The sequence below is a fragment of the Protopterus annectens genome, chromosome 7.part0, assembly GCF_019279795.1.
Source record: "Protopterus annectens isolate FY-2018-M chromosome 7.part0, PAN1.0, whole genome shotgun sequence".
NCBI classification, from domain to species: Eukaryota; Metazoa; Chordata; order Ceratodontiformes; family Protopteridae; genus Protopterus; species Protopterus annectens.
This window is the reverse complement of record NC_056739.1, coordinates 1543022039-1543035506: the sequence shown is the minus strand read 5'-3', so window position 1 is coordinate 1543035506 and position 13468 is coordinate 1543022039. Positions and strand designations below refer to the sequence as shown.

At 37.5% G+C, this 13468-nt stretch overlaps 1 protein-coding gene across 1 annotated transcript in view; it reads right to left on the bottom strand.

The window, feature by feature from the left end:
- Positions 1–13468, bottom strand: part of EFCC1 (EF-hand and coiled-coil domain containing 1) — a 489947-nt gene that overhangs the window by 9717 nt on the left and 466762 nt on the right. The gene's annotated exons all lie outside the window — the stretch shown is intronic.

Below are 13468 nucleotides of genomic sequence, written 5' to 3'. Positions count from 1 at the left end.
AATGAAAAGCACTGGTCCCTTGATACACTTCACATATAAATCATTGCTGCTTTCCTCATTGTCTCTTTGAGAGTTTGAATGTCACAAGGCTGTTATCACTGTTTGGGGAGTAAAGACTGCTGTCTGATAACACAAAATGAGTCTGATGGATGGGGCAGACCACTAGGGATCCAAGAGTAATGCACAGCTGATAACAGCCCAATTAATATTCCACACCTGTTGTGTCTTTGTATACAATCACCAGGCTCTGTGAAGAGCAAAACATTGCCTTTTATCCAGAGATATTATCTACATAGCTGACCTATGAAAAGAGAATATATTTGATGCTTATGTTTAATGATAGTGATTACTTTATCACATTTGTTTCTATTTTTAGAGAGACTAGTTCATTTACAAATTTGCAAATGCCTTTTATGTCAAAAACACCTTTTTATAATTTCAATGTATTTGGCAATTAACTTACAGTACTGTCTATTTAGATTCTGGACAAACAAACTGTAGTGAAAATAAAATATTCAAAGAACAAATGACATTTTGCATTAAGGGTTTCTCATGATTATCAAGCTACCTATGGGAGAACGGCAGGATGCATGGATTTCATCAGTGCTTGTTTGTCTAGAATGAGATTACTCAATGTTAGCCATGTATTACTGCTTTACACTGTTAAGATCACAGAAGTGTGGGGGTAAGGAAGTTTTCCATTTACCCACCAATGTTAAGCATCCTCAGAGTTGCTATACTTACAGAGAAAGAGTACAGGGGATCCCCCTTCCCCGGAAAATGCAAAATGTTTTTGCATGTTTCAATAGTCAAATTCAAAACTTCTTCCTGTCAGCTTTATTTTTCTAACGTTTTATGTTGCAATGTACAGGACTTCAATTAGTTACTATGTATTCAGAACAGCAGGAAACACAGTTAACATAGCAATAACCCACGGCTGGGTGTGGGTAATGCTGAATTTACCCACGGTTAACAAAGCTAATCGTGGGTAAATCCAGCATTACCAACACCCACTCGTGGGTTATTGCTATTATACAATGATGTTAACTTTGTGTTGTGTTATGTTTGTGTTGTTGTTACTATTTAGGTTTTTGTTTGCTTTACTTTGTATTCTTCCACTTTTTGTGAGATAAAATAGTCCACACTTTGATGTAGTTAGCTACAGCCCCTCTGTTTTCTCTTGAACTTTTGAGAATTATATTCTAAACAATAGGAGGAGACATTGTATAATATACATTAGTTCACTTGTTTCAAACTTGACTACTGCTGACGATTTACATGCCCACCCCTACTAACAAAGTCCACCCAGTGACTAGGGAAAGGAAGAAAATGCCGTTCAAACTTCTGCTTGGCTTTATCCCACTTTATTACCTTTCTCTATTTAGTCATTTATTCCAATACCTTGGTTCCTTAGTTAATTTTCCCTAGTTAATTGCTATTCTTTTTTGCCCGATTTTTGTACCTCTACTTGCAATCATCCCTATAAGCAAAAAATGTCCTTTTCCATTCCTTCCTTAGCTTGGGTCTTAAAATACATTATGCTGCTTTAGGAACATAACACAAGGGTTCTCCTCAAGGACTAGCTTCCAAACCACAGCCTTACTTTCATGTAGACATTACAATTAAGTTGGAACATAAGCAGGAGACGATCCCCACTTAATGTTGAATTCTTGGTCATAATGTAGTGCAATGCAGACACTGGGATAGACTGAGTGTGTGTTGATTTTCTGGTAAACCACCTGAATTACAATCAGTACAAGAAACAGAATTTTACAGGAGTTAATCTTCAGGTAAAGTAACTAGTTTCATTTTGCTTTAGCAAGTTAATATATAAAGCACAGTGATGTAAGGCCTTTGCCCCCACTATTTTTGGCTGTGCCTCTAATCCTTGAGCAGAGAAGATGAAAGGCATGCTTGCAAAACACACTTATGCGTTTTCATCTTCTTGGTTGATGCGCTGCTGATAAATGGACATTAGCAACATTTTTCCTGATGGTAAACCAGTCCATTATCTGCTCTATGGTCCACAATTTAATCATTTTGATAGAGAAAATGCACACATTTTAATACTGATAATACTGCTATTAAAGATTTCACCACTAACAGCTCACTTCTACAGAGCCGTATTCTTTACTTTTCCCACCATTCACACCACAGCAGTGACGTCAAATCGTCGGAGTGGTTATATGAGTAAAAACAAACGTTTTAGGCTAGTGGAATTGTAATTAAGATCTTTTTGGAGAATTTAGATGTTAATTGAGTGAGTTCTCAGTTTTATTTTGGAGCTACCTATCTTCCGGTTTGATTGACTTCACAATAGACCTGTTTTTGGATGTACTTGTTTTTCAAGCTTAATTTATGTTTTGTTACACAATGTCATCTCCAAAAAGAAAGACAAGGTTGCATGATTTCTTAGCAGCCGGACTTGTAACTTAGGTTACTTTGGATTTACAATGTGCACGCTGGTTGGATTGGCCAATCAGCATGCACGTTTCTCATCTTTTTGGTGATGACATTGTATAATACCCAATAGTAACTATTTTGTACAATATCAGATGCAGGGAGCTTGACATTTGCCTTGGTAACTGTTCAAATTTGTACTGCATAAAAGGACAAAAAGCATATGAAGAAAACTACTTAGACCTGGGGTGGCCTCTACATTTTTTCTTTTTAAAGTACAGTGTGACAGTAGAGTATCTTAGCACTGTCATTAAATACCAACAACAGAATTATAATTTCAGCCTTCTTGACTAGAGGTTGACAAGCAGTAGCCATAACCATATCCCGACATTTATACTGGTTCAAAGAATGGAACAAAATAATTTGAATCTTCAGTAACATGCTTATCATGTCCATGTTTTGAAAGCTATTGCTCTGGAACATAAATGACATTCAGGACATAGGCAAACAAAAAATGTGTTCTTTAATAAAGCAGGGTATGCACTATTGAGAACAGGAATAAACCAGTGTTTCTGTTGTCTCATTTACTGCCAACATAAGAAAAGGGAGCTCTGCTGCTCTTATAGTTTTAATAAAAAGACAAATACTAGCACTTTGCTTAGGAAAAAAAACTTCATGGGATGCTGCTTTCTTCCATACAGAGTTGTTGTATTAAAGTCATAAATATTTAAAATTAATGAAATTAAGATGGCAAACACCTGTATCTCTTTGTAGTTCCACTCTTCACGTGTGGATTATATTCTGGAAATGATGAAACATGTTTACAGGGTCAAGGAATCCCTAATGAATACTGAATAACCAGCTTGAAGGGAAGCACAGTACTTGCTATATTATTTTCACGGTGTGCCACAGGCTGAATTATTTCTTGTTTTACACCTTGCACTCAACAGTACTTCAACTTCCTTAAAAGATTGCTTGAATCCCACCATCCAGTGGATACATAAACCAGAAACTGCAGCCATAGTCAGAATACCAGCAGTTAAAATTACAGTGGGCTGTATCGTAACTCAACAAAGAAGTCATCAAGGGGGGTTTCTTCAGGGATTTCTTGACCCTGTAAGCATGATCCAGCATTACCATAATATAAGTGTTTATTGCCCTGAAAAAGTTCACTTACCCACCCTGCTAAAGCTTTAAACATGTTATATGGAGCATGGTAGGAAGGTACTATGATTTTCTGGATCTGTGCTGGAACTCAGAGGTCACATGGGAATCTACCCTGGACTGCTTAGTTAAGACTATCAGTCCACTTCATGGGTATGTGTAGGGAGCACCGGACTTTTTTGGAGTAGAATGAGTAGAATCTGGATTTATTCAGACAGTAAGAAATGGCATCCTGCAAGATAGATTCAGTTGAGGAGAAATAGGAAGAAGACCCAAAGAATTTCATCATTTTTCCTGAGGTCTCATACAGTTACTCAAGGTGAAATTGCTTGAATGTCAGTAGCACAAAGAAATAAAAGGCTAAAGGCATAACTACAAACACTGTATTACACAGGAAATCATTGCTGGTGCAAAATCAGACTGGCAATGATTCACGTCTTTTGGGAGATTTCTCCCTATTGCAAGTTGGTGTAGCCATAGAGTTGGTATATATAAATTTTGGTTGGGGGGCTCCACGTAAAAAACAATTACAATTGATTTTTTTTCTCTTCTGTGTTTTGGGCACTTTTTCTAATACTTTTAGCTCATCAGCTTTCAGGAAGCCAGCATTTCATAGTAGAACCCCCCCCCCCATACTGATTTAGGACAGTATTTATAGTCATTGCACAAACATGCTAGGAGTATCCTTGAAGTCTGGGAGTGAGCGTAGCTAGGTGTTGATTCAGGGGACATTGAAGGTGAAGCACAAATGCTCATGACTTAGTATAAAGAGATTAATTATAATAAAAGGTAAATGAAAAATTGTGTAAAGTGGCAATTAGTAATGCAGTGTTCTTGGGATTCATAGTCATATACTCGAGCTGTACGCACATTGATTGAAATAAGCAGTGCTGCGCATCTCGTATCTACTTACCAGCCTGTAGGCTTGGTATACTATTAAAAAACATATCGATGCAGACATATTTCCTCAGTGATCCCTTTTCCTTGCCACTTCAATAGTTTTGCCATGATTGCACAAGCACTTGCATGATACCAATATACAGCAATCCCTTCAGTAGATGGACAATGTATGCACAAGTACTAAAATGACATAAACAGAAGTTATTTCCCCCAGTGATCCCTTTAGTAGTTTGTCTGTGTTTGCATAAGCATTAAAAGACACCAGAATAAAATGATTTCCCTCAGTGACCCCTTCAGTAGTTTCTCCATGAATGCACAAGCACTAAAAGACACCAGAATAAAATGATTTCCCTCAGTGACCAGTGACACCTTCCGTAGTTTGTCCATGTATGCACAAGCACTAAACAATACCAGAATAAAATGATTTCCCTCAGTGACCCCTACAGTAGCTTGTCCATGTATGCACAAGCACTGAACAATACCAGAATAAAATGATTTCCCTCAGTGACCCCTACAGTAGCTTGTCCATGTATGCACAAGCACTAAACAATACCAGAATAAAATGATTTCCCTCAGTGACCCCTACAGTAGCTTGTCCATGTATGCACAAGCACTAAACAATACCAGAATAAAATGATTTCCCTCAGTGACCCCTTCAGTAGCTTGTCCATGTATGCACAAGCACTAAACAATATCAGAATAAAATGATTTCCCTCAGTGACCCCTACAGTAGCTTGTCCATGTATGCACAAGCACTAAACAATACCAGAATAAAATGATTTCCCTCAGTGACCCCTTCAGTAGCTTGTCCATGTATGCACAAGCACTAAACAATACCCAAATAAAATGATTTCCCTCAGTGACCCCTTCAGTAGCTTGTCCAGGTATGCATAAGCACTAAAGTGACATCAGTTGAATACAAGTGTATTAATTTGAAACAATTTAGACAGTATTCTATTTTTGTGCAGAAAAAATAAACAAATATATAATTTTAAATAAAAGTAATTAAAATATGTATTAGCAAAAGAGTGTGCCTTTACTTTTGGATTTTAGAAGAGTGCCAGTAATTATAACCTGTGCTATCCTGTCTCTGTCTGTGCACAGCTGAGCATGTCAGTGTATGTAAAGCAGTTGATTGATGGAAAGCTAACATCTTTTTTCTATTTAATATTATCATGATGAAAACCTTCATTTTTCAGTGAACTGTTTATGAATGAAATAGATATTGTACAAGCCATTACCCATTCAAAGCATATAATGGTAATAACTGTTAGAAGCTCACATATGTAGAGTTAAATCTTCCAGTCTCTCTTAATTCTGCCCTTATTACCATTTCCTGATTTGGACAAGTTAATCCTTTTGGCTAGGTTAATTTTTACAGACCTATTTTCCACCAAACTTAACATTTTCTTCTGCAGGTATTTACATATTACATTTACTTATGTGTATAAATAAATGTACAGACACACACACACACACACACACACACACAATGCAGTGTTATACAGGTATACAACATTTAACTTTATTCATTTAACTAGGTAAACCCACTATGTGCAATCTTCTTTTCAGAGGCAATCCAAAGACACTGTCTGACTGCTGCTTGCTCAGAATCACACTGACATACACACCTCTCAACCTCTAACCACAACAAATCTGTATTAAGCCAAAAATAAATGGGGGCGGGGATGGCAAAGGCCAAAAAAAAAATGACAACTTTTAATTATTGCTGTTAGAAAGTTGCTAGAATAACAGGTTTTGTGATAGCACGCATTTTCTGAAGGATATGTGTGAACATTGGCTCTAGATAATTGTCACTGTTGAAGTGACACCCCGACCCTATCTACAAAAATGGAAACAAGAGATTATGGATGGATGGATGGAGTCTGACACTGAAATTTCTGGCATTATTTAATGAGTTTAATCATCAGTGATTTGCTAGAAAACCACAAATGTTATGAGGAAAAGATAAAACATATGAAGCAAAAATCTGGGCAGTTGTGAGGGTACGCAGAGTAGGCAAATGTTGGCAGAATTGAACATTACACTACAAGATGAAGCTTATAAGGAGTTTGTAGCCTTACTCATCTGCAGTAAATGACAGACAGTGACATACAAAATCGCACAAGATATAAGGAAATAATGATATCCTCAAGGGGTCTGGACGCATCATGAGTATTCTCTGCACAGTCTGGCCTAACCATGACATGGTGTCAACTGTACATTTATGTACTTCAGTACCAATCATACTGATCTCAAATAAAAAAATCCTGCATAAATAACATTGTTTCATTTTATTTTACTTCTGCCACCATGTGTGACCTCATTCATCTTTCATTGATTGCCTGATAACTTTATCCATTTCATTATGGTAAGTACACTGGAGCCAATCCCAGCTCACTGTGGACACAAAACTGAGAAACTAATCTTAGCTAGAAAACCAGTCTATCACATGAAACACCCACACCCTCAACTACAAATGGCATGCACACCTAAGGACAGTTTGGAAGACTTCCAAGTTACCTATGGAATGTCTTTGGAATGCTAGGGGGAAAAAACTACAACACCCAGTTAAATAGCCTTCAAACAGAAGGTGCTTGCACATGAAATTTACATTTCAACAAGCACTGTCAGTGCACAGTGCTAACTGCTGAGCCACAGTGACCTCTAAGATTGAAAATGCACTTGCATCTGATCAGGCACAGATGCATACTAGTGCTATATCAGTTACTGTATTCCTTTACCTTTAGTGATATTGCACCACACCTAATGGGGTGTATAGGACATCCTAGCAACATCAGATTTTTCAAGCAATTTAGGAATCATTTATTTTTGTAACCACAAAACTGGCCCCACTATTACATTCCTCATAGTAAGAAAACACACTTAGTTGAAAATATGGGCCCAAATTCATATCTCTGCGAAGCAAAGTTCGATGCAAAAACATTTTTATTATGCTTGACTTGCATAACATTTGGAAAAAGTAGGCCAGAGAAATATATGGTGCCTTTAATTTGACCAAGAGCGAGTTTAAAATGTAACTACTATGTGCTTTCTGATGATATGATGCCCTTTTCTAAAGTGTGACAAAAAGGTTTCATGCAGTCTGTATGCATAACCTAACTCTTGCAAAAACTTACATGTCCAAAAGAAGCCATATTGTCTTTGTGTTCAAATGTTTTGGCAGTGGACCAGAACTGCATTTCTAAAACCATTTGAGCTGATTATTAATCAGTGGATTGAGGTATTTATTAACCAGGTAAATGAGCTGGTCATTCCTGCACCCTTTTCAGTTACATCCCTGGCCACAAGGGAAAGCAAAATTGCAGCATGTATTACATAGACAGTTTATTACAGCCAGTCAACTAACAAGTTATTTGGGAGGTGGGAGGAAGCAGAAGTACCCAGACACAACTCACACAGACATTTAAGTACACGTCAAACTTAACAGACACTTAACCAGAGATCAGGACTGAATCACAGACCTTGGAGTTGTGTGAAAATGTTAAACTTAGGACTAGGTGATTCATGACAAATTTCATATGCAATTTGCCCATATGTTCTTCATGACTGCTAAGTATTTTTATGTCTTTATTAACCAATTATCACCTCTAGGAGCATATCCCTTTCTTGTTACATAAGTGACCTCGGAGCATAAATCTGGTTAAATGACTTTGACAGACTGACATACACTGTACAAAGCAGAGAATCATAGCTGGCTCAGCTAGTACTTGGTGCCATCATTCTGCCATTTAGTGTCCCTCACCTTTATAAAAAAAAAAAAAAAACTAGCAGGTCAAAAAGCCAGCAATCTGGGTCCCTTTTCATTCTCCTCAAGGTCAGTTGCTCTGTTCCCTGTTACTTGAGTGCTTGAGGACCAAAAAAAAGGTTCTTTGTTTTAAACTGTATTAAATCACTTGCCACAAATGCCTTGCTACAGTTTAAATATCCCACACAGACTGCTGACGTGCCTCAGTCCTGACTGCTAATGCACTATCAGCATTCATTGTCATACAGTTTAAATACCCCACACAGAGTGCTGAAGAGTGTCAGCCCTGATTTAATTTCTGAATGCCAGTAATGCACTACGTCCTGATCAGCGACCTCCCAGTAACACCCCCTGACATCTTGCACCTAAGGCAGCTACCCACTTCTCTCCACCCTTTGTTTTGGCAAAGCATAATGAAGTCAAACCCTGGGCAAAAGGATGAAGCTTCTTAGCAGACAGACTTACTCTTTTGTAACCGAGTGCCATGGCTGGTGGCTCTGCTTCTTAAGAGTTGTACATTATGCAAAAAAAATGTTCCTAAGAACTGTGCAGATGTCTGTAGTCCAGAGGAGAGTAAAAGTAAGCATTTCATGTTGATAATTATACATAAGAATGGGAGGAAGGAATGGGAAGATGGGTACAGTATTTAGATGGCTTGTATAGAAGATGGCTGTGCTCGTTTTCGTGTTTTGCAGAGAAATTACTTTAAAAACCAGACCATTTTGTTTATTTCAGTGAACTAATACTTGCAAGGTGGCTTGGTTTTTTACCTATGACACTACTGAGACTCCTGGGCAATTCTGGTGTCATTCTAGTGGGGACTGAGGGCTGGAGATGGGTAACTGCAGTAAATGAAAGAAATGTTCTTTTTAGAATTAAAACCACGTGTCTATGATTTTTTAAAAAGATTATGTTTTTCTTCACTTTAGGAAATTGTGAGCTGTGATGCTGTTAGAAGCATGCTTAACATTGCTATCAAACCCTGTGGAATGCACACATCCAACAAAATATCTTGAAGGAATCTCTACTGTTTGGGTATAATAATTTCAGAATATGCATTTTTTTATTGCACTGGTTCATTCTGTATTTTAAGATTTAGAAATGTATTTGCCTATTAAACACTATGAAAAAGTTCCATACATCATAATAAAACAAATGTGTTTTAGCCATGTTTCTAAAAGTGGACACACAGACAATAAGTCTACCACCTCCAAAATGCAGGATGAATATTTTACATTAGTTTCTGACTACAATGTAATAACAAGACATGAACAAACATAAATTGGTACACAAAACATTGAAAAATTCTCATGCATGCTGAGAAGTGATCTAAGCATTAGTAAAATAAATAAATAAACATAAAAAAAGTTTTAACTCACTCAAGTCTAAAATGCCTTTTTTGTATACATCTAGTTTACACCTATACTGCCTTATGGTGTCCAGAAGGTTTTTGGGAATGGTTTCTTTAACCAAGTGACTTACCAGCTAATAAAAGGGAGTATTATAAAGGGCAAGGAGTTATTAACAAAATGACACTAAGATTGTTAGTTTATGTTGTCTGCAGTGGAGAAATGAATCTTTGTTTACCTCTTATTATTCATATTTTCAAATTCATGCTCATATTTGCATAACTGAGAGACCTACATGTTACCGAAGTTTATGATGTGAAACATCAATGAGGGAGACAAGAAAATTTACTCTCATAGCAGGTGTGTATCACACTATACTGAAATATTGCAATTAGTTTGCTAGTGAATATGAAAATAAACATTTTCCATATGTACTTAATACTTCAAAAACCAAGAGACTTAAAACTGTTGCAAGACATTAAATGAAGCCCTAGATGTTGTTGAATATATCTGTCTATGATATTTGCACTGTACATTGCTCATCTTCAGAGATATCCAGTATTATCTGTACTGTTAATTTTACAAGTAAATATATGTTTTCATATTTGTGTAAATATCTCAATAAACATGCACCTGTAGAGGAATTTCCTGTTGTCATATGAAAGCATAGGCCTGGTTAATAAAATGTTCTAACAATGTCTAGGTTGTACAGTTTTCAAGATATGAACATTTGTGAAAGTTTAGAAAAAATATAATTTGGAGTTTGCATGCATTATAATATATTACAGTATTTATGAAAAAGAGTATGACTGCACCGACCATTATCACTGTAAAGAATATGTTTTACTGATAGCATTGCTCTTTGTACAGTTGTAACAGCTTTCATTGTTCACAAAATATTTATATTACTTTATCTTATGCTCTGGAATGCAAGTTGTGTGTAGGGTGCTAGAGTCGGGAATATCACAAAGAGCACTCAGTTTCGGTCAGTTCTCTGTGCTTGTGCAGACCTAGGGCTCCAGGCTCCTCTTTCCAACATATGCCGGTTTGTTCACCTTACACTGGGTGATAGAGGGCCAAGATTAGCATGCTGCAGACAGTGATGGCACATTTTGTTAATGTTCTAAGTGTTTTGCCCTACTTTAACTATACTGCTTACACTATGATGCAACAAGGAGCTAACTTGCTGAGCAGAACTCTGGTCAGGAAAGCAATTGATAAAAAAAGTTATGTGTAAGCATTTTTATAGAGTGGAAGTTCCCCTGAATTTCCTATGTGATGGGCAAATCCAACATCTAAAAACAATCTCTCTCTATATATATATATATATATATATATATATATATATATATATATATATATATATATATATATATATATATATATATATATATATATATATATATATATATGGATCACCTTCAGATGCCCGAAATCGCATTTCACCGACACAGAATCCGACGGGTCGAAAACACCGACAACGCAGATGACCGACAAGGTGAGAACCCGGACTCGGTAAGTGTCGATAGAGTGAGGGATTTCGTGTTAGGGAGCGGACAGGTAAGTGTGATAGTGAGGGACTGTGGGTTTAGGGGTGGGTTAAGTGAGTTAGGGTTAGTGCAGGTAGGGTGTGTGCGATAGTGAGGGACTGTGGGTTTAGGGGTGGGTTAAGTGAGTTAGGTTAGGTGCAGGTAGGGTGAGTGTGCGGGTAGTGTCGGATCTTGGGGTTAGTGGGTAAGTGAGTTAGGGTTAGGGTGCAGGTAGGGTGAGTGTGCAGTAGTGTCGGATCTTGGGGTTAGGGGTGGGTAAGTGAGTTAGGGTTAGTGCAGGTAGGGTAAGTGCGGTAGTGTCGGACCTTAGGGTTAGGGTTTGGGTTAGGGCTAGTGGATATGTTATGTAGTGTACTGTGTTGTTTACGTGTAGTGTGTTGGTGTAATGGTATTCGGTGTTTTGCGTTGTCGGTCTTTTGGTGTCGGTGATTTGTGTTTCGGCGGTTTGGCGTTTCGGGCATCTGAAGTTGATCCATACATATATATATATACATATATATACACACACACACTGGCTGCATAAACATGAAGAAAGGAAATCCCTCTAAAGAAAGACGTTACTGCTGATAAACATTTAGAAATTGTTCTGGCAATGACTTCCTTTGGAAAAATAGCTATTGTGCATTTGAAGTTCACTGAACTGTACTTGTTGAATTAGAATCTTGTCAAGTTTGCTCTTTACAAGCAGCAAGGCAGTTACAATATACTTTGTTCATTTATACCCATGTAGTTTAACAGGCCACATTAATCAGGTGACTAGATGCACATCATTACCCTTCCAACAACACACGTCACCTGATGGATGAAAACAGTAGGGGTTTCATGACCCTCCCACTAAGATATGGTAACTGACCATCAGCCTTATGGTTATTCACATCCTGGCAAGCCCTCTGTATTTGCCATGAGATGGCGATTAGTTCTGGGATGACAGTGGCATGTATCAATCCTGACTGTGAAATTATATTAGCTATTGCTTTATGTTTTCTAATACAAAAATCAAAAGACGTGCTATCAATGTAAGAGGCATTCTAAAGTTCATAGTTCAGGTCAATGGAATGCTGCTACAAATAATTCCCCTTTTAATTTGGTGGGTGCAGATTTGTGTTAGGCATACTTATGATTACTTTGGCAATTTGGTAAAAAGGTTTAAGACAATGTGATGCTAGATGTAGGTGTTGAAGCAGTCCTGGGTTGATTTTCACAGCCTTCATTTGCCTACTGTGAGCAAGTCACTTAACTAGACCAGTAGTGTAGCAAAGGTGGTGTGAAGGGGGCAATTGCCCCAGGCGCAAAGTGTTTAAGGGCGTGATCAAGAGCCAGGCTACTGAAATGCCGGTACTGAAAGGTATGAATTTGGTAGGGAGTTTTTTCTTCAAGGAAGAGCTAGACAGGGGCATGTATTTTTGTGGGTCATGATGTTATGACTGGCTGAGATTACTGTAATAGCTCATGGGACTGGGGTAGGGCACTTGCTGAGCTAGTTAGCCCTCTGAACCAGGTATTGCTGCCTGTTACCCCTGAAAAGAGACTCTGCGATCAGTGGACCTACCTGGTTAAAAGGAAAGGTGGCGGTATTATTATTATTATGTTCACACCTGGAGTGTATGTATATATATATATATATATATATATATATATATATATATATATATATGTATGTGTGCGTGTGTGTGTGTAGCTGTTTCGGGAAGATGTTTTACATTCTTGACTCAGTCACAAAACAATTACTAAAATGTAACTAAATAAACTTAAATGTAACTAAATAAATATTAAGCCTTAAAGGTGCAATAACTTGTACTCTTACATGCATACAGGCACACACATATATACACGTAGATCTAAACTGGCTGTAGGTGTGTGTGTTTGGTACAGAAGAATGACTGTGGCAGGGTAAGCCACCTGATGATGTGAATATTGGCTTTAGGTGATGGTCACTGTTGATATGACACCCCAACCCCATGTACAAAATGTGACTATAAGTGACAATCAAATTTTCTTTACTAATTTGCAATTATCTAGTAATTCTACTCCAAGTAAGGGGTAAAACATAGAATGCACCATCACAGAAAATAATGCAGACTGTATATGACTGTTTCACACAGCACACAGGCAGCAACCACAAGCACTACCAGTGAGTGGCTATTTCCTTATGAGTGCACACATCAGCATACATTATTCAAATTATTGTTTTTTTTTAGTCAGAGTGAGACGTTATCTGAAAATAGCCAGTGGATACATAAAGTACGTCAAGTGATATGAAAAACAGTGTCAGTGGAAATGTTATATAGCCGTAGGAAAAGAAATATCACCAGTGAAATAAGGCAACAGCACCAGAA